Source organism: Kogia breviceps, chromosome 2, assembly GCF_026419965.1.
Source record: "Kogia breviceps isolate mKogBre1 chromosome 2, mKogBre1 haplotype 1, whole genome shotgun sequence".
In the NCBI taxonomy this organism is placed as follows: Eukaryota; Metazoa; Chordata; class Mammalia; order Artiodactyla; family Physeteridae; genus Kogia; species Kogia breviceps.
In genome coordinates, this window is record NC_081311.1 from 61,149,375 (window position 1) to 61,172,870 (window position 23,496).

The following is a 23,496-nucleotide window of genomic DNA, read 5'->3' on the forward strand; positions in this document are numbered from 1 at the left end:
ATTATTCAGATTAGTTGTACTTGGTGATTCATGGAATTTCAATAACTAAGGGAAAGCAAATTGGCTGAAAGCCTTCCTGATACAAACTAAAGTAATTTATCCTACATCTAAATAGGATATATAATTAAGCAGAAACTTCAAAGAAAGAGAAAGAGAAAGAGTATAACTTTTTCAGCACTGTTTTAAAGAGAAAAACATTCTCTAAAGAGAATCCATCTAAGGACTAGCATAAAAAACTTTGATACCCTTTCCCCTAGACTAGGTGTATAGATGGTATTGTAAAGAGAGTAACAATACAGAGAGGAGTGAAAATAATAAATACTAATGATTACAGTTTGCAGTCCATACATGGCATTAAATGAAAAATTCTCTTTTGTCCATTTTGCACAACTTTAAGAGACAGCTGGCCAGCAGCTGAGTTTTATAGACTTAAATTTGACTTGAAAACACTATAGTCATTTAATAATATAAAGAAACTTAAGACATAAGACCCATCACTAATTTTAAATTGTTGGGAACAAGTAGGGCAACAAAGACAAAAAGTTCCACCCACCACTTGTTAGCCCTCAACAATGAGAAGATCATTTCTCTTAAAATACTTTCAATCCCTCCCCCATCTACAAAGACTATCAAGAGTATATCATATGAGGGCTTCCCTGGTGGTGCAGTGGCTAAGAATCTGCCTGCCAGTGCAGGGGACACGGGTTCGAGCCCTGGTCCAGGAAGATCCCACATGCCACAGGGCAACTAAGCCCATGTGCCCCAACTACTAAGCCTGCACTCTACAACCCGCAAGCCACAATTACTGAGCCTGCATGCCACAACTACTGAGCCCGTGTGCCACAACTACTGAAGCCTGCGCACTAGAGCTCGTGCTCCACAACAAAGAGAAGCCACCGCAATGAGAAGCCTACGCACCACAACGAAGAGTAGCCCTCTCTCACCGCAACTGGAGAAAGCCTGCGCACAGCAACGAAGACCCAATGCAGCCAAAAGTAAATAAATAAAATAAATAAATTTATTTTTTAAAAAAAGAGTATACCAATATGAACACTATTCCTTCCAGGGAGAATCAATCACTCTGAGGAATATCCACTAAATATATACCAAGAGAGCAAGGCTTTTACGATTTTGAAACGCCTCCAAAATATCTGATTTATCTTTGTCAGACCACAATATATTTCTTTGTTTCTTATTTCTCTATAATCAAAATGAAAAGCACTATCATGATTTAAATTATATACTGGATATGAGATCCTAGGAGATTACATTTCAAATGAAGTGCTATTATTCACAAAACTACTTCTACAATCAAAGCTTTCTGAGCATAGTGGCATATAGCATGCCTAGCAGCTGTTACTGTGTAGCCAGAGCCTTCCCTAGATACAAACTTATAAATAACAAGGACCAGGGAATCCCAGGAATACCCAGGGATATTTATCAAGCAAAAAGAGATTCAATTTAACAGGAGATGGGGACTTCCCTGGTGGTCCAGTGGTTAAGACTCTACGCTTCCACTGCAGGGGTGTAGGTTCAACCCCTGGTCAGGGAACTAAGATCCCATATGCTGCACATTGCAGCCGAAAAGAAACAAACCAAAACAAACCAAACCAAACCCAACAGGAGATGTGTATTTCAACTCCACACTTACTATACTTTCATCTGCATTTACTTACAAAATAATAGAATTGGAAAATAAAACACATCAGAATTATCTTGCAGAGTTTTCTTTTTAATACCACAGTTTCTAAGATGAGTACATATGATTCACCTTAGACCTCATTCAGGTAACAATCAGGTAACAATCTTCAATTGTTTAGGCTGCTGGGAAGTATATGACACACACAACTTCCTGTATATCTTACCCCCCACACCCAACCCCAAAGGGGAATGGAAGAAGGCGGACAGAAAGTACTGAAAATAGACAAGTCTGGAACTAGCCTAAAGGTCACTGCCCTTCTCATTCTATTGAAAAAAGCCAACATTCACTTGATATAGATTCAGGGAACAGCTTTTCCTTCCTCTCCTTTGCTAAATTTTGCAACATGAGAGACATACACTAGAACCAGACCAAAATGCTGGACTGTAATGCTGTAGGGGTAAGAAAGATCTACAGAATTCAGAATTCTGATGTATATGTCTACAGTTTAAGTGGTCTATGACAATGCATGGCACAGAACAGGTTCCCACAAAGCCTCCTGAATTGAGCCACTGTTCAAACCAGAACCAAAGCCAGTAAATATATCACACATGGCTGGTGGGATATGTAATGAGAAGAGGAACTGACATCCTTTTGAGGATCTCTAATCATGCTAGCTGGTCTTCAAATTTCTTTTCTACTACTCCATATTTTATTGTGTGACTTAGATGGCTTGATGAAGTCTGAAATGCCTTTGAAAGAGGATAACTGCTTTAGTACCATGATTAGAAATATGAATCTAATTTCAGAAGCCCAGAAGGGTCACAAAGATTAATGTAGTGATAGTCTATCTTTTTCTTGGATGCAAATATGATGGAGAATTCTGAGAGAACAGGACTCAGTAGGGGTTAATAGGAACAGAAAGGGAAAGCTAGAAGCCTTGGAGATGAACTTCACCAATCTTACATTTGAATGAAGGGATGAGAGGAAGAGCTAATCCTGTTTGTCAAATATGGTTTAACCTTATTTTATCTGGATGTAGTATGAAAATGGAGCAATTTCCCCATAAAACAAAATCAGAGAGAGAAAGCTCAAATAAGATGATTAGACTATAAAATAATATAAAGCTAGCATTATAAATTCTTATAGCTTCAACACTTGCTTGACATCAAGCTAAAGCTAATGTAGTTCTAACTACATCACAGAAGCTATAGACATTTGAGAAATGCCATAATATAATGAATATGCATTAGCAATCACTCAAATTCCAGCCATTTGACTCTGTTATGTATTAATTGGTACTCATACTACCAACGACAGAATGTGAATTACATAATATTATTTAAATCTAAAACATCTTACTGCCTATTATGCTAAGATTATACTCTTAAGTACCCTGTTTCCAAAATTTCTAGTCATTCAATCCCATTTTTGGAACTGGTCAAGTTATCCAGCGTGTCAGCTCTGCTCACTTGACTGTGGTAGGTTTTAAGGTCCCTGGAGTGTACCTGAGCATTGGTGAACTTAGAGATAGTCAATGGAAGGACCCAAAGAAAAGAAGTGAGAAATTACAAGCCTACCCTCTAATTTTTATTCATCTAATACCCTAAACTCACCCCTTATAAGCCTCAAGGAGTAGACACAGTAATCATTCGAGACAGGCGCAAATGAACCAGTTACAGGACTCTAAGCACAGTCTTATTCTTCCACTTAAAGAAATAACAAGACATAAAAGATTCAGGAAAACAGCAAAACTGGCTCCAAGACATCATGCCCCATTCTAGACTGTTGCCAGAGGAAGAAATTCAGACATACCCAATGCTTATTCTCTCGAGTCCCTACTTAGCAAATGTGAGGTTTATTCCAACAAACCACCTGGTCCGTTACAGCAGCTTTTAAAACAGGGGATGTTATAGACTACCAAGCAAGCACTCTGTTGAGTCAACTACTCAAGATGTGCTACTAGGTGACAATGCAAAAATACAACATGATTTTTTAAACACATCTTTTTTACCTATCCCTTAGCGATATGGTGTAGTGTAACATTTCTAAATAGAACGTATTAGATGAAATTTACTCATCACTAGTTTGTATGTGCAACTATTTATACAGCCTACTACCTATGTGGTTTCACTACAATCCCATCATTTCAGTGCTACATTGGAAAGCAGTCACTGAGTTGTTTAACTAGCTGGAGTCATATACTCAAAAGTCAACAACTACTTGTTTAGGTAATGGCCTAGATACCTATTAAATGAACATGCCAGAAGTCCCTCCACAGACTAGAGTACAGAATAGACTCTGTCCTTGTTTCCTGACAATTGTTATCACTTTCCTCAAGAAAAAGGTATCAATTCAGTATGTATTATGTACAGAGCAACACTGGGGTGCTGTGAAGAAAAGAGAGAGGTTTAAGCCAAGGTCTGTGATGGCTAAGAGGTTACAATCTAATTAGCAAGACATGATACAATTATAAAATGCACATACACTGGTTTATAACAATGTTTAAGTGCCATATCAGAGGAAACTCAATGAAATTTAAATAACCAAGAGAAACGGAATTTTCAGTGAGTCAAGATTATTGTGGGCAGGGGTGACCAGAGAAGCCTTCTTGGAAGTGGGACCTCAGCTGGGTCCAGCAATATATTTTATAAGGTGCAGGGGGCAGAATGTTTGTCTTTCAAATTATGTTTTGTTTGGCTTAATACTAAAATCTTTTTATATTACATTATTAAGCTGATAGAAAGTTTACCCTTTTAAGTTTGAGATTAAAATATGGTCCCTGAAAAATCTTTCCCTCTCTCTATTAGAAATTTTCTTGGCTATTTTGCTGTTTGAAGTTCAGAAGGTATAGATTTATAAGAGAGGGTAGGAAAGCACTAATTTGATGGTTTGCATAAGAACAAGTACTGTAGGAAATACCTAAAGCTTCAAACTCACATTTTCTACCAGTGTTGGCATGTTTCCAGGAGGACTGAATTCAGTGAGAAACAATGTTTGTGTTTCAAAATAATTTAATCCCAACAAATCTGTGAATTAGTAACTATTATCCTAATCCTTCCAATGAGAAAACTGAGGTGCAGGAAGTTATACAGCTAAGAATCAGCACAGCTAGGATTTGAACTCAGATGTATCTGATTCTAAAAACTCATCTCCTTCTACTATATGTGACTTGTTTTTAGGTAGCAAAAAGAATGGCTGCTCACTCCAGGCTGATGTGTTCAAATACAGCATAAAACAGGTATGTGTGTGTGTGTATGTCTGTGTGTATAAGCCTAGCCAGAATCCCACCAACAGCTACCCTTAACTACATAAACTAAACTGGGTGACATCTGTGAACACTAATCTCATGTCTAATGAAAATATTTCTATGGCAAATCAGTCCATTATGTATCATTCTATTCTTGAACTTCTACTGCATTGCTTAATACCTTATTTAAAACAGTCTTGTTCACTTACCGTTGCATAGGCAACTTTCATCTCCTCAAATTGGTAAGAAACACCTTGTAGACAAGGACATATTCTTCTTCTTTAGAATCTGCAAAGTGCTCAATATGTTCCCATAGTATATTTTGATAAACATTGATTAATTAAGAGTTGCTGAGCAACACCCCTTTAATTTCTATTAAAAAAAATATCCTTTCCAAAAGGATTCCTTCAACCACTTCTACTATTAAATAACTAACACTAAATTAAAATAAGTGGCTACACATATAATGGGGTTTTTTTCTTTTTTACAAATTATACTAAGATGAATATTGCCGCTCTTGTAGGATCTTACTTGTAATAAGACAAGGGTCAGAGATAAAGTGAGCCCTTACTTCCATGAAAGGAGCCAACAAAAATTACATAAACACTAAAAAGTGAATACAATTGCAATTCTGGAATATATGCCAACACACAAAAGTAACTCATTTCAATTTGTCGGATAAATGCCTACTCAACGAGCATGACTTCCTAGAATATAGTCTATTTTATATTCTGTTTCCTTAATCTGCCACTAACTGTGACAATTAGAGAATGTTTTTGGACATTGAAATATATTTCTGTAATACAATGTTTAAAAAACTCTAAAATGTATTTTTAAAATGCACATCTAGTCCCTGCATACCATTTGAAAGTTTATAAACCTAAGTGGTAGGGGGTGGTAGCAGGAGGGGAAGTGGGGAAATGTGTGGAAGCAGAGAGAGAAGAGAAAAAGAAAGTTGTACCTTTAGTAAATACACAGCCACTAACCTTGCTGCAGAGACACCAAGGTTACTGGAAACCTGCTAGCAGTAGCACTGCCAGGTTTGTGTGGAGATGCCACTATAATCATTTGCTTCGCTGACTGTGTGATATATGTGGAAATTGGGGAGATTCTCCAGCTGGATCATGAAACTGCATCTGCATGCTAAATATCTAAAGGAAGGAGGAGCCCTGGGGAATGGAAAAGAAGGGCAATCCCTGAACTATGTGGAATCCCAACTCCCTTGACAACAGTTAAGACTCTGCTTGAACAGCTCTATCTAGAAAGTAAAAGACATACACTAGGAATTGGTTGATTCATGTTTTAAAGTCATCCCCTATGTGCTTTTTGCTCCTCACTCCGACAAGGGCATTATTACTTTAGAGCTGAAAATATATCAGCATTTAGGCATCTCCCCAAATTCACTGGGTAGCAGGAATTCCCCACACCAGTGTCCTGAAAAGGCAAGGTCGCTCTGCAATCTACTTCAGCCAGAGGCAGATCGCCCAGCAGCCCTCTCACACTCACCTACGCCTACCCAGGGACAGGCTTTTCCCCAGCACTGGCTCCCTGCATAGTGCCACATTAACATTTATGGGAGCTGCTGGGTGCACAGAGGGCTTTTCCTGACAGACAAGGGCATCCAGAGATCTAATCCCTGCCGAAAACTGCTTTGCAGGACTTTCTGCCCTTCTTAGACATGCCTGCTAGCTTACTTAAATCTATTTTTTAACCTCTCCTAAAACTATATGTAGCCAGTTAAAAAAGTGTAACTACCTTCAACAAAATGCTCAAGAAAATTATGCATGGCTACAAGACAGCTTGATTTTAAGTAAGTAACTTATGCACATTAGCTTTTAAAAACCACAATTACTATCTGCGTAAGACACATGCTTCTAAGAGATATATTAAGAAAACAGAGCCACATTTTCCCAAATTTGACAGTATTAATTCGATAAGATCTGAAAAAACAAAAGTAAAGAAAACAAAAGCCTATGTACTTCCTTTTAATCAAATTCAAAGCAAGCAATCTCTCTCTCTCTCTCTCTCTCTCTCTCTCTCTGAATTAGGCATTCTCTTTTCACCGGTTCTCAAGAGGGAGTAGAAGGAAATATCTTAATGCAACCCCTCACAGATCCAAGTAAATGGGCTATTCAACCTTGCAGCACAACATGAAGGGTTAAGCAAGGAGCTACATCATCCAACAGTGCCTGGTCTTCCCCTGGCTTCCCTTGGATCAAGCAGCAGGGTTAATTATGTGGAACAGCCAAAAAGATATTGACTTTTGGGGGCTGGTAAATTTCAATAATGCCTATGGTTCTAGACTTCATAATAAGCTTCTATTTAACCTGCTTTTGAAACCAAAAACTCAAAGACAAAGTAAAAGAATTTTTTAAAAAAGAAAAGAAGAAATAAACAATATTTCTTTCTCTCTTTTTTTTAACATTTGTAGTTAAATTATGAAGAAGATCCTTCCCACATGCATCTGATTTTAGGGACTTACATTTTGTTCTCCACCTCACTCCACCCCTGTGTTTTTCTTGGTATGATCTCTGCTCTCTCCCTTCCTCTGATAATACTTTGGATACTACAGCTCTCCCCATGTCCCTGCCCCAAAAGCCTCTATTCATCCTGCAATGTTTAACTTGACATATTTTTCCCTCAGCAGAAAATGGGCTGGAAATCCCAACACTGTTCCACTAACCAAGCTCTCCTAGGGAAGAAGAGAGTGTTCACACAGTACATGCAAAAGTCTCTCAGATGCCAAAGACAGGCCCAAAGTAGTGGCATGTGGCAATTCCATATCTGAGTCCAAAACACACTCCTTCAAGGAGCCACTAGTTTGCTTTTATCATACCTTTTGTCCTAAATAATATTCTAAAGTGAATAGCATCACACTTGTTTTGGACATGAGGGTAGGGGTGAAGGAAAGGAAGGGAATTAAAAACCATAATCTTAATCCTTCGAAATATCTAGAAGTTTCACTAGATGCACCCAGATGGCTACTTTTGTCAGGTAATAAAATCCAACTTGAAAACCGTCTACATGATGACATTCTGTAGCCAAGGTGGAGCACGAACAATGCAGTGGTTTCATTTAAACTATTCAGTGCAGTACTTAGGGTGGATATTGATTATTCTTAAAGTACATTCAGCAAAAAATTCAAACCACCCGAGTTACTGTTTCTTTTTTCTTTTTTTTTGTCTGGGAATTCCCTTCACACTTTCCTGTAGAACTATAGGCTACAAATTACTCAGGTTTGCCTTAGCGGAAGAAGGGTCCAGTGAGAGACACCACCAGTCACAAACATTTCTAAATTCTCTGTATTTTGGTCATTTATCTTTTGATAAATGGGCTAGTCCCTGATATACTACTGTAGGATGTTGGCTCATGGTTAGACAGCTACACTAGAATCACAATAACCTCTGTTGTTCCTGGCTTTGCTAACTACCAGCCAAGATACAAATAAAGCATGAGTCCTACATATAAGGGACTTACAAATCGGTAAGGGAAACTAGACACACAACCTTGCAACGTTAAATAAGAAAATAAAAGTTAAAACTGGGTTCCTCAGAAGAGGTAGAAATTCAGTTAGACTTTTAAAAATAAGTAGGATTTAGAGAAAGAATAAATAACATTTGCGAGTGCATGGGCTAAGGAATACATATGGTATGAAGGTGAGACTGTACCAGGCACACTATAAGTCGAAATGGACCAGTTCAAGTACTGCTACACCTCTATAACCACTTCACAATGGAGATTTTGGGGTAAACTGAGAAGGGATATGCATTCTTCTGTATTGCCAACTCTTGAGCTCCTCCCACTGAATATGTGGTTAGGGTATATTTTGTGGAATCAGCAATGGTGAAGAACAGATCCAGGACAGAGTATAGAGAATCATGATTCAAGGACTACAGAGAGGAGTCTGTAGTCCTGGCAATACCCACTGGTTTCCCTCATGGAAGTGACCCCCACTCTGATGAGAGTGAAAAGGAGTTTCTCCTTTTTGTGGCCTATGCATGACCACAGATCACAGTGTCCTCAATTCATCAGAACTGACCATTTGGATCATCTACAGATCCTCTCACTAAAATGGGTTCCAGGATCACTGGCCCTTCAGCCAAGCCACAAAGACTTTAACTGTATCAGAGCAACCACAGGAAGGAAGAAAAAAAAGAAAAAGAAAGAAAGGAACTGACATGAAAAGTAGATAGCTATTTTTCTAAAGTATGTTTGGGAACTAAGCAACTTGTCTTTCTCATCCTTCCCTAAGAATTAGCTCAGGTGAAGCTTTCACACTTAAGTCTCAATCAATTCCCAGAAAAACAAAACATCTGCTTCTAGCACAACCACAAAACCATCTGTTTCTGAAAACAGACATAAACACAACTCCCAAAGTCTTGTTTTAATCAAAAATGGAATGAATGGATGATGTTTCACACACAGTATACTTTGTGTATATTTTGCCTTCGAGAATACTCAAAACCTAAAACCTGGCTGGTCTTAAGATGAATTTAACCCCACAATTCATTTACAATTATTAAATCTAAGAAACTGAAGAGGCTGTATCAAAAAGCAAAGTGTCAGCAGCAAAAAGGAACATATGGGGAGAAATTTTAAAATCTGGCAGCCCAGGCTGAGGATATGATCATTTAAAATCTGGCAGCCCAGGCTGAGGATATGATCAGTTTATACATCTAAACAAAGAGGTCCCGACTGGCTCCAAGTAGCCTCAGCCTCAACAACTTCTTATCATCCCCAAACTCCTTGCCTGACAAATTCAAACCATCAAATCTTTCCTGATAACCAATAACAAGACACCAAAATCTACAGCAAAAAGCTCTCTATCTAACATTCCCTCCATAGTATCATCCCCCTTCTCCCCAGTGCTCCAATTCTTAAAATTAAGATGCCAAAAATATCCAGAAATAAATGAATAAACTATTCATTGAATTACTATCTCTACGTGCCTGTCAGACCAATTAAATGGGCATCACAATATCACCAAATTAAAAAAACATTTTGGGGACTTCCCTGGTGGCACAGTGGTTAAGAATCTGCCTGCCAATGCAGGTGGCCTGGGTTCGAGCCCTGCTCCGGGAAGATCCCACATGCCGCAGAGCAACTAAGCCCGTGTGCCACAACTACTGAGCCTGCACTCTGCAGCTCGTAAGCCACAACTACTGAGCCCACGTGCCACAACTACTGAAGCCTGCACACTTAGAGCTCATGCTCCACAACAAAGAGAAGCCACCACAATGAGATGCCCGCGCACCGCAACAGAGTAGCCCCAGCTCGCTGCCAACTAGAGAAAGCCCGTGCGCAGCAACGAAGACCCAACGCAGCCAAAATTAAATAAATAAATTTATTTTTTTTAAAACCCCTAATTTCCTTCAAAATTTAGAGGTCATTTCTCCAATATTTAGTAGATTTCACTGTTAAGAAGCTTGAGCTTTGATTTCTGATCTTTTGTAGTAAAACTTGTTTTTCTCTTGATTCTGTATGATTTTCTTTTTTAAAATCAGTACTATGAAATTTAAGAGGTCCTTTGATGTGGATCTCACTATGCTTGGCAATTGCTGGATTATTTCAATATAGAAACTTATATTTCAGTTATGGAAAGTTTCTTGGAATGCCTTCTTTGATGATTTCTTCTCCATTTCTACTATTCTCTATTTCTGGAACTCCTATTACTTGAACCTCTTTTGGTTATTGAATCTCTTGGATGGGTCCTCTAATTTTCTTACTCTTCTCTCCTAAATTATATTTCTTTCTTTTAGTTTCTAGTTTCTCGTCACTTCAAAATTTTTATGGACGGCTTCCCTGCTGGCGCAGTGGTTGGGAGTCCGCCTGACAATGCAGGGGACACGGGTTTGTGCCGCGGTCCGAGAAGATCCCACATGCCGCGGAGCGTCTGGGTCCGTGAGCCAAACTTTTATGGAATACTCTGTTATGTTTTTAATTTCTAAAATCTGTTTGGTTTTCTGAAAGTACCTTTTTTAAAGCATCATATACTAGATGCATTACTTTTTTCCTGAGGATTATTTAGTGATACATTAAATTTTTTTTTCCTTCTTCCTGCATAAGCTCTGTTCCCTTTAAGTTGCTATTTCCTATTTGCTTTGGCTTTGCTCATATTAAAATTGTTTCTCGGGCTTCCCTGGTGGCGCAGTGGTTGAGAATCCACCTGCCAATGCAGGGGACACGGGTTCATGCCCCGATCCGGGAAGATCCCACATGCCGCGGAGCGGCTGGGCCCGTGAGCCATGGCCGCTGAGCCTGCGCGTCCGGAGCCTGCGCTCCGCAACGGGAGAGGCCACAACAGTGAGAGGCCCGCGTACCAAAAAAAAAAAAAAAATTGTCTCTCAAATATCTAGTGATCTTTCACTGATTCCTCATATTTAGGAGTGGGGAGTGATGGCTAAAAAGCTGACTGGAAACTTTATGCAAATAGTGGTCTTCACGGCAAAAGTGATCTGGTTGTGCTATTTCCCTGGGGATATCCAAATGATTAGTATCTTTAAGTCTTTTCTTTCAGATTATGTCAGGTTCTCCAGAGAAAATTACCAATCTCTTACTTTGAAGGTAAAAGCTTGTCCACCAATGTTCTCAGAGCCAAATGAGGGAAACAAGCTAGAAATACCAATATTCAATACGTCAATTTCCATTTATTCCTCCTCTTTCAGTACATTACCCCTGTCCTCATGGTGTGCAGGGTTCCTCATTCCAGAAAATCTGTTTCTTTTTTGGTGGGGGATTGAATTTTCAGTTTTCTTCCAGGATGGCGGAAGAGAATCTGGGGGACTAAGTACCATGTAAAGAGATTTTCAATGAATCCTTCAACTAACTTCTCCTGTTGTCTCATTCCCATTTCACAAAGGTATTGGAAGATGTTTCAGGGTAAGCCAGGTTCCTTTTCAATTTACACCATTACTAATTTCAGGATTCAGTAAAGAAGTACTCATTTTCTCTCTTCAGATTTCTAAATCTAAAATTTCCAGTCCCTTCCATTTCCCTCCCCTTTCCTTTGTCTTTTGTTCCCATTGTGGATTTATGCCTAAAAAACCAAAAACCTTTGTTATTTTAGTTGAGTTTTGAGAAAGAGTAAAGGTAAATCTGTGTTCAATGAACCATCTGACTATAGTTAACGATATACAGTAGTCCCCCCTTATCTGCAGGGTATATGTTCCAAGACCCCCAGTGGATGCCTGAAACTGTGGATAGGACCGAATCCTAGATATACTATGCTCTTTCCCATACATATGTACCTATGATGAGGTTTAATTTATAAATTAGGACAGTAAGAGAATATCCAAATTTCCAGCATCACTACTCTTGTGCTTTGGGACATTATTAAGTAAAATAAGGGTTACTTGAACACAAGCACTATGATACCAAGACAATCCATCTGATAACCTAGATGGCTATTAAATGACTAATGGAAGAGATATGCTGGACAAAGGGATAATTCACATCCTGGACAGGACAGAGCAGGATGGCAAGCACACTACTCAGAACAGCTCACAATTTAAAAATTAGGAATTGTTTATTTCTGGAATTTTTCATTTAATATTTTCTGACCGTGATTGACCATGGGTAACTGAAACTGCAGAAAGCCAAACCATGAATAAGGGTATACTTATAAGAAAGTTGTTAAAAGAATACATCCTGGGCTTCCCTGGTGGCGCAGTGGTTGAGAATCCGCCTGCCGATGCAGGGGACGCGGGTTCGTGCCCCGGTCCGGGAAGATCCCACATGCCGCAGAGCGGCTGGGCCCGTGAGCCATGGCCGCTGGGCCTGTGTGTCCGGAGCCTGCGCTCCGCAATGGAAGAGGCCACAACAGTGAGAGGCCCGCGTACCACAAAAAAAAAAAAAAAAAAAAAAGAATACATCCTAAGAGTTCTCACCAAAAAGGGTTTTTTCTTCTTTTCTTTTTACTCTATATATATGAAATGATGGATGTTAACCAAACCTACTGTGATAATCATTTCACAATATATGTAAATCAAACTGTACATCATGCTCTACACCTTACATTTATACAATGATGTATGTCAATTATTTCTCAATAAAGCTGGAAAAAAAAATCTACCCATATTTAACTGGAAGCACCCACATTTATTTAGATCATATCTGAAATCCAATACTAAAATCCAGAGGCAGATCAAGCCACAGAATTCCAAAAAGCTATCTTGGTGATAATAGTAACAGTAAAGTTAAGGTACACTGTCTACTGTACTTTCCCCAAGGCTTTAAAATTTGCCACAAAGCCGAGAGAGAAAAAAGTATAATATTCTAATAACCATTAGGTGTTGATGGCCAGTGGTAGCTGGAAGGTGAACTTCAAGGTTTTGCGATGTTTGTTATTGTTTTAAAGAATGATAAGAGTAATGGAGGTGGCACTCATTGAAATGCATTAGCATATGCTAAATGACACACCCACAGGCACCAGGACAGTTCCAAGGCTAACCATAAAAGGCCAAAAAGTGGGCAGTGGCCCATATCCTGGAAATCCCCACCCCTTCTCCAAAATAGTTGGAATAATCCTCCCACTTGTTGGCCTATGAAATTACCCAGCCCATAAAAACTAACCACCCTGTATTTTGGGGCCGCTCTTGACTTTTGAGATGGACTGCATTCTGTCTATGGAATGTCTATCTCTCTAAATAAATCCACTTCTTACCTATCAAAAAAAATAGAAGAGTAATGGAGGTGGGGAGACATAGGGATGGACTTGAGAAGCAAATCACTTCTTTTCAAAAGTTATTTTTCTAGATGTTTTCCACTGGGTATCATTTTCCTTACTGTCTTTAAGTTTCATAAAGGAAATCTATTTTGTCCTGCCCCTCAGGCTTCTTTTGGGTGGCGGGGCTGGTTGGGTCTCTGCTGTGCTGTGGCTGCTGGCTTTTGCTTTACTCCCAGCCTCACTGGCTCTGCTGACAGAGTCCCTGTTGACAGCCAGATTCCTAGACCCTGCGCTGATACATTCCATATTTAGGAATTTTACTCTCTGGAGTTATGCAGTACAGAGTTTGAAGGACTGTATGAATTGGTCCTTCCCAGAAATAAGCAGCTAAACATTTACTATTTTGGAGTTTAAAGCATGCCATCATCGAAGTTTCAAAAAAGGACTTGTATCATTTTGTCACTTTCTATTCTATTTATTTTCTCTCCGATGATAGGTTTTAAAATGGGAAGACCAAATAAAGCTACTTTTGGAGATCCTTTTGGACTTGATCTTCTTCCAGAACTTCATTGATGAACTACTCACTTGGGGGAAAATTTTGATTCCCCAAAGAGTGACACAATCAGCAGTGAAACAAATATCAAGAATTTAAACCTGTTGAGATCACTATGAAACCCTCCAAAACCTCTGAACCTTACCTGGGAGAATCATCACTTCTGAATTATTAGTTACATGTATTTTATTACAGTTGGTACAGAAATCTACAATTTGGTGGAACCATCTAGTCTTGGAGCTTTGGGACCCTAGAATAGCCAGGAATTATCCACAAGGGAGACCCAACTCCCGAGATACACTGGCTCCAGCTTTTACCCTGAGAGGTTCTCAGTGTCCTTTGGTCATAGAAACTCACATGAAACAAAGGCACTCAGCTTCAATTACTGTACTAGTATTAGACCTATCTTGGTACACACCTGATTCAAATGAGAATGATGAAACTACTAATGACTTAATAACAACTATTTTGTATAAAGATCACATATATAACCTGAAGCAGACAAGAAAGAGGAGTAAAATGTTCTTTTGTATAGATAATACAGAAATTAGTGAAGATTTACACACTAAATTTCTTAGGTGACTACTAAAAACAAGAGTTGTTAATTATGAGAATTTAAGTATTTATAAAGAAGTTAAAAAATAAACTGCTCCAAAGAAGGAAGGAAGGAAGGAGAGAAAGGGAGGGAGGGAGAGAGGAATGGAGGGAGGGAGGAAGGAAGGAAGAAAAATCTATCTTAACTAATGAATAAATGAAACTTTTGAAAGTTTCTTAATACACATATTACACTGACCCTTCACCAGGCAAAGAAAATTCTACGATGGAATAGTATTCTAAGAAAGTAAGCTTAGGGGTGCATGGAACAAGGAAAATCTGGGGTCACTTTCCCTCAGGACTTGGGCTTCTATCACCAGTGTAAATCAAACATCTAGTGGTCTCTAAGTTATAAAAGACAACTAAGTAAAGAATGGATGGGGGATTGGAGGATTCCCTTATAACATGTGCCCAACTCTGATTGTTATTTCTCTTGTCTACCACCTCTGGCATGTGACTGTCAGGTAACAAGTGTTGGTCTAGATAATGACTACACAAAACTTGCATGCCATGAAGAAATGGGAATACAAGCAGCCCAGCAGATTTTCTTCTCATAAACTAGTTTAAAACCATGAATGAAATCACAGTAAAACAATTCTCGTTTCACTAGAACACCATACTGAGAGTCAAGAGAAGATTCTTCCCCCGCGCCACTCACCAAATTAGGAAATCACATAGAAGAATATTTTCCCCACAAATCTGCTCTCTCCCTTGTACTCTTCCTTTCAGAAAATGGTACTATCATTTAGTTGTTGAAATTATAAACTTGGCTATCATTCTTAACTCCTTCCTCCCACCTTCCTTCCTTCAGTCACCAAAAACTGTGAGTTCTAACTTTTATATAGCTGTTAAATCCATCTGTTTCTATATCTCCAAGTCCCTGCCTCCCATCTATCCTCCACAACATAACCAAAATTATCTTTCTAAAATGCTTATCTTTTCATGTCACTCTCTTGCTTAAAACCCATTTCACTAGCTTTAAGAATTTTTAAAAGTGAAAATATTTAAGGGGAAGAACAAAAGCAGTAACAGATTTCCAAGAGTTCACTGTCATGAGTATATACTTGGGAAAGGGCCAAAAGAAAAGATATGGATTAGTAAAATGCCAGGAGGAAAGAGAGGAACAGCAGTGGGGGCCAGGCTGTGATTAAAGCCAATGCTAAAATTAAAGGTGGCATAAAAACTATTTTAAAAAATGAGTAAATTGCCTTTGTGGCACATTAAAATTGTAATATTACTTCACACGATAACTTAGATTTTTCAATTCAATAAATATTTAATAGAGCTTCTACTACATGGAAGGCTTTGGGTTATCCACTTATTTACAATAAGCCACCATTCCAAAGACTTGCCACAATTCCACTTCCCCCATAGCCTACCCACAAGATAACACCTTCTCTGACTTCACTTAAAAACAGTTACAAAGTATTTATGGATGGAATAATATGATGTCTGTAATTTGATTTAAAATAATTCTGGGAAGGGAGCTAGTGGGGGGAGGGGAAAGATATAACAAGATTAGCAAAATGTTCATATGCTGAAATTGAATAATGGGTACATTGGGGTTCATGGATTAATTATATTATTCTCCTCACCTTGTGTATTTTGAAATTTTTCTATGATAAGAAGTAAAACTAAACCAAAAAATATTAAAAGAAAAAGTGACCCTAGTGCTAAAACACAATGCTTTTTTCATTCAGCAAGGTTTCATACAGGATAGGTAGGTAGATTTTCATATTTCAGGCATCGCTTTGATATGATTTTGAACCACAATTAGAAAGGTTATTCTTTCAAATTCAATTCTGTAACATAAAGACTTAAACCAAAAATTAAAGAGAAAGTGTAAGAGAAATCAAAGTTTATTTTCTTAGGTAACAGCTTCTGCAACTGACATATAGAAACCACATTTGCTTTAAGAAAACCTGAGTAGTGGGCTTTCTCTGTGGCGCAGTGGTTAGGAATCCGCCTGTCAATGCAGGGGACACAGGTTCGAGCCCTGGTCCAGGAAGATCCCACGTGCCGCAGAGCAACTAAGCCCGTGTGTCAAAACTGAGCCTGCACTCTAGAGCCCGCGAGCCAGAACTATTGAACCCGCATGCCACAGCTACTGAAGCCTGCGCGCCTAGAGCCCGTGCTCTGCAACAAGAGAAGCCACCGCAATAAGAAACCTGTGCACCGCAACGAAGAGTAGCCCCCACTCACCGCAACTAGAGAAAGCCCGCGTGCAGCAAGAAAGACCCCACACGGGCAAAAAAACAAAACAAACAAACAAAAAACCTGAGTAGCACCATACTTGCATTCTTTTGTTCCTCGATCCATTACAGGAAAAAAAAAAAAATTTCTTGGGCTTCCCTGGTGGCTCAGTGGTTGAGAATCCACCTGCGGATGCAGGGGACACAGGTTTGTGCCCCGGTCTGGGAAGATCCCACATACCGTGGAGCGGCTGGGCCCGTGAGCCATGGCCGCTGAGCCTGCGCGTCCGGAGCCTGTGCTCCGCAAAAGGAGAGGCCACAGCAGTGAGAGGCCCGCATACTACCACCAAAAAAAAAAAAAAAAAATTCTTATAGTATCTATTTCACAAATACTTGATTTTAAGCAGTCCTGGTTGATATTATAGGATAGGCTATAGGGTATTTTGTACTTCCAATAATGAAGTTTCTATGAATATGATCATGCTGTTCTCTTTACCTCTAAAACTACCCTTGGTGTTGGTTATAATGCCCTATAGCAGCAGTCGGAGGGGAGGAGGGAGCATGGTTCAGGCAGTAATGTGAACGATGGGGAGCAATAGGGAGCAGCAGATGAAGCTTTGCTCACTCGCCCGCCACTCACCTCTTGCTGTGCAGCCCAGTTCCCAACAGGACTAGTACCAATCTGGGGCCCAGGGGTTGGGGACCCTTGGCCTACAGCAGGGTTTCTTAACTTCAGTACTACTGACATTTGGGGCTGGATAATTCTTTGTTGTAGGGGGCTGTCCTGTGCATTGTAGTATGTTTAGAAGCATTCTTGGCCTCTAGCCACTGATACCAGAATCAATGCTGCCCCCAATCAGTTTTTGACAACCAAAAATCTCTCCAAATATCTACGGGGGGGGGCCGGGGGGTGGCAAAATTACCTCCTCTTGAGAACCACTGCCCTCCAGCAATTAGACAATATAACTTTTGCTTACTTACAAAATACCTGGGACTTCCCCAGTTGTGCAGTGGATAAGAATCCGCCTGCCAATGCAGGGGACACGGGTTCAATTCCTGGTCGGGGAAGATCTCACATGCCATAGAGCAACTAAGCCCATGCACCACAACTACTGACCCCGTGTGCTGCAACTACTGAAACCTGTGCACCTAGAGCCTGTGCTCCACAACAAGAGAAGCCACTGCAAGGAGAAGTCCGTGCACAGCAATGAAGAGTAGCCCCTGCTCGCCACAACTAGAGAAAGCCCCATGCAGCAACGAAGACCCAATGCAGCCAAAAATAAATAAAATTAAATCTTTAAAAAAAAATACCCTTACTTCATAAATACATTTTCCTAATCTAAGACAGTAAGACACCCTGGAATGTGTGTATATGTTGCCATCATTACTTACAGAAACAGCTTCCTAGTCGCAGAATCATAGAAGTGTCTTAATGATCTAGTTTGATGTTCTCAATATGGACCAGAGCCCAAATCTGTGGCTGTATATTCAAGAATTTAGGAGTTTTCTGTAAAATGTTTAAAATTTTCTGCGTTTACCACTGATGACCTTTGAAAATTTGGGTCATCTGAATGAATACTTTATAATTAAGTGTTGCCAGGATATCTGTGCCCATATTTGTATTTACCAACACAGGAAATCATCAGTTTCCCTCACTATCCTAGGCTAATGAGAAAAGTAGAGAGGCAGGCAATACAGTTGAGCCAGTGAAGGCCAAATGATATAATGATACACTAAATCAAAGATTTATAATAGTTTTAATAAAAACAACATGTCAGGAGAATTAAATTATCATCTCATGCACTGTAGTCTAGGTAGCCCAATGCAAAAGAACCTATAGTGTAGCAAGGAGTAACATATTCACATGGGAAGCAGCATTTTAGTTTCAGCAAACCATTATCATTCATCATGTTGATGTTGTTAATACATTGGTTTTGTAGTTTTGTCTGTACTACACTTGTTTTGGTTTTGTAGCTCTACATGGATGTAGCAGAGGGAACTTCTATTTAGCTTCATGTTTGTCTACACTAAAGCTGAGTACATAATTAAAAACAACAATATAGTTTAAGTCAAGAGTTTGAATATTCCTTTGAAAGGATCTGTGCAATACTCAAATTTGAAAATTGCTGATCTAGTCCACTGTCTTCATTTTACTCAGAAGAAACTATAGCCCAGTGGTATTAGTAAATTGTCCAAAAATCACACACTTAACCACTGGCAAAGAGAGCATTACAACTATAGGTCATCTCATGCACCAAATGTTATTGTATACCTCAATGTCCTGTTTAAACAACATACTTAAGTAAACATAACTGGAAGTTTTTTCTTTTTGCATACCACATTCTAAATTGAATGGATAAACGGTGAAGTAACTCAGTATAAGAGATACAGTATAAACAGACTATAGCAGTACATTATTTTACATATATTTGCCTACAAAATAAGACTGAGCTATCATTCTATTAAAAAATAAAAAAGAGTATATGGATGTTACTCTTGATCATGTGCTGTCCCAAAATTCAATCCTCCAATCGCACACCTCGTAAGGCTTCTTGGCATTTTAGAGGTTCCTTAAATGTTGCATTTTTTTTTAACTGTGAAACATTAGATAAAGTTTTCTAACAATAAGGAATTGTTACATTACCAATAGTATGTTCATGTAACAGAACACTTGAATAAAGATAGTGACCATTTATTAAATGATACTGTATATCAGATTTTGTGTTAAATGCTTCATATGACCTCATTTAATCTTTACAACAATCTTATAATTTATCTCCATTTTACAAATGAGGTTTATTTTCCAACTCATGTGTTAAGCTGAAAAGCCCAGAATCAAAGTCTGATTCCAGATTCTGAACTTAAGCTTTACGAAAAACTGCCACGTGTTAAAATTATCATGTCAGTGTCACATGAAAAGATATTCAATGTAATGCTATGTGATAAAAACAGCTTAGAAATAACATATACAGGAAAAGTCAGGAAGGTTCTATACCAAACTGTTAAAAGTGAATATATCACTAGGTCTTATTTTCACACAATTGTATTTTCTAATTTATTTGTAGTGAATAAATATCACTTGCTAAACAACAACAGAGTTTTAAATAATAAAAATCAAACCAGCCAACAGACTTAGCCTGGGCAACCTAGTCATTCAGGACAGTCTTGGCAACAAGACCCCCATGCTCTAGTTACAAATTATGACTTAGGCTCCAAACAGCTTAAAAATAAAAAATCTTCTTTTCCCTGTTTCTTATATTAGGTAGTCTCTGTGTGGATTTACCTATAAATAAGCAAAAAAAAAAAAAAAAAAAAAAGAAGAGAAAAGAAAAAAAGGAAATAAAAAAGCATGTCATTTTACAAATTTTTTTCTCAGTGTTGAATATTTTTCATGTGATAATTACCTAATACATGGTAGTTTTCATACAGCTTCCCAATGACACAATTTGAAAATTATGCAGGAAATTTTATAACTGTATTAAATGTTAATCAGTTTCAAAAAAAATACTGTATTTGTGAAACTTATTAGCTAACCATTTAAATGGAACATTCCTTTCATTGTGCTTTTAAAATCCATTTACTTCTGAAAGAAGCCTGTATTTGCTCAAAACAGAAGTCTCAGATAAGCCTGTGATGATAGAACTTATTAGCCTTTAATAGTTAATTTTAAGTCTTGGTTTTGAGGCAACAATGTAAGCAATCATATTAGTAATACAGAACAAAAAGGAAAGCATTAATTTGGTAATGTACAATAATAACCTATGGGATTATTTGTGTGAATTTAATTAAACCTTTCTGCTCTGATCTACTTCTCATTTCACTTTTAGAAGCAGAAGAAAGGTGACATCAGATAATCTTAGTACAGTCTAACTGCTAGGATATAAAACTATGAAGATGCCTAAAACTTTAAGTCAGACAAGTTTTTCTGGAAACAAAAATCAAAGTACTCAGAAAATACAAATATATTAGCACTAGACTACCTTCACCACACAGTTACAGTAAGTCAGGTCTTCCTTGTTTTATTAGTTTTCTATTCTTTCTGTAATAAATTACCACAAAATTAGTGTTTTAAAATAACATATATTTATTCTCTTATAGTTCTGGAGGTCAGAAATTCGAAATGAGTCTCACTGGGCTAAATAAAGTCAAGGTTTCAGTAAGGCTAGTTTCTTCTAGAGGCTCTGAGACAAGAATCTGTTTCCTTACCCTTTTCCACTTCTAGAGGCCTCCTCCATTCCTTGGCTCATGACCCCTTCCTCACATCACATCTACCATGAACTTTCATCTCCTGTTTCCCTATTATAAGGACCCTTGTGATTATATCAGACCCTTCTATATAATCCAAAATAATCTTCCCAAAGAGTTTAAGAGTAGCAAAGATTTGTCATTCAGCTGTGAGGTGTGTAACTATATTGCATCAAGTCTCTGGAACTACTGAAACTAAGTATTTCACCTTCTGCTAGCTAATGCCTAAAGGCGTTTTTCTCTTTGATAACAAGTAACAGCAATAAAAGGCAACCTCATGACTCAATGCTGTTATGAGCTAATCACAGATACCCTAGATCCAAAAAATACTTCACTGCATTCAACATCCAATAAGGCCCAAGGACAAATGGTTATACATTTTCAGTATTTTCAACTGTTTAGGCATAATAGAAAATAGTAAATAATATATCCTCTCATGTGTGTGCCGTGTGTTCTTCACTAGCTTGTAACATATATAATATATAAAAATCCTATATAAAAATATTACTGCAACTTTTGCTATTTTAAGCTATCTTGATATTACTACACTTTTGTATGAGTGTTAAAGAAATTATTAGAGCAACATTATGCAGCTTACAAATAGATATTGTTGTCTAAATTTGTAAATAAGTTGTAAGGAAATTTAGATACTATCAAGCCACAGTTGCTATTTCAGATGAGAGCAACCAAGAATGTAGGCCTTCCTCTACACTCAAATCCCAACTAAGGATTATGATATCTGCTAGGAGGGGCAGTCCACCTGCATTTCTCCTACTTTCCACCTCTTTGTTGCAGAAGCTCTGTAAGAGACAAGAGCAGCTGAGAGGTCTGGTCCTCACTTCTTCCAGCCAGCCCCCACTTGTGGGACAGAAGTTCTACCACAGCAGGCAAGCCAGGAACACTGGGATCCCAACTGCCCTTGCCCCAGCTTGCTCATACGGTTAAAGTTTCTGCAACAGAAGATGCCCAGAAGACCAAGCAGCAGTGTCATTCCAAGAGAAGGGGCCACTAAGCTCACTCCCTACTCCAGGCAGTGGCAGAGGTTTAGCCCAGGGGTTAAGGCAGGACAGAAAAAGAGAGAAAGCTCCAAAGTGTTCCCCAAGGAAAATGACTTTATTTGGAACACAGTGTGGGAAAGTTAATATTGAGGGCACTACAGAAGATAATAGAGATTTTGGTGGTAAGCAATTTAGAGACTGGTAAATCTTTGAGAGTAACAAGCTAGAACAGCTAGAATTTTACTAGGGAGAACCAGGGAAAGAAGCAGCTAAGAAGAGTCCTCCTGAGAAAAAAACCTCAAAGGCTGGTTGCAAAATTACACCTGCAATGAGGCCCAATATTAATTGTATCAGCCTGTGGAAGAATTTGTTACAGGCATTACTGATAATGAGCTAATTATAATGAGAAATTAGCGGAAGCTAACAGATGGGTGTGATACCTATAGAGACAGACAGCTAAACAAAGAGAACAGAGAAAGAGACAGCCAAAGACAGCCCTGCTAAAACCACCATCATCCTAGGATGATTCTGTGCATGCCAAAGACTGTGACTTCTAAGGAACAATATCAGTAGCTACACACTATAGGGAAAATAGACTTCACTAAAATGGTCCAGCCAAGCCACTAAACAAATAAACAAGTAAACAACAACATCCAATTTGGTGAATGTGTGGGAATTGGGGGTGGAATCATATCCTCAGTTGCTACAATGTTATTTAAAATATCCAGTTTTTACTATATATAAAATAGATAACTAATAAGGACCTACTGTATAGCACAGGGAACTCTACTCAATACTCTGTAATGACCTGTACGGGAAAAGAGTCTAAAAAAGAGTGGATATATGAATATGTATAAATGATTCATTTTGCTGTTCAGCAGAAACTAACACAACACTGTAAATCAACTATACTCCAATAAAAATTAATTAAAAAAAATAAATAAAATAAAATGTCCAGTTTTTGGTAAAAAATTATGAAACATGCAAAGAAACAGAAAAGTATGGCCCCTACATAAGAAAAAAGAGCAAGCAATAGAAATTGCCTTTGAAAGAGTTCACATGTTGGACTTAGCATGCAAAGACTTTAATACAACTATTATAAATATGTTTAAAGAATTAAAGGAAAAAAATGCTTTAAAAAAGTAAAGGAAGCCATGATAATTTCTTGTCAAATAGACAATATCATTAAGATATAGAAATTATTTTAAATAATGGAAATTCAGGAGTTGAAAAGTACAATAACCAAGAAGAAAAATGCATTCCAGGGAACTGAATGGTAAATATCGATTAGCAGAAAAATCAGCGAACTTGAATATAGATGGATATACATTGTACAATCTGAAGAACATAGAGAAAAAAG

At 38.2% G+C, this 23,496-nt stretch overlaps 1 protein-coding gene and 1 pseudogene across 3 annotated transcripts in view; one reads left to right on the forward strand and one right to left on the reverse strand.

Annotated features, from left to right (window-relative positions):
• MCU (mitochondrial calcium uniporter) overlaps positions 1-23,496 on the reverse strand; it is a 204,145-nt gene that overhangs the window by 93,670 nt on the left and 86,979 nt on the right. The gene's annotated exons all lie outside the window — the stretch shown is intronic.
• LOC136793656 (glycoprotein endo-alpha-1,2-mannosidase pseudogene) lies at positions 13,972-14,689 on the forward strand (annotated as a pseudogene).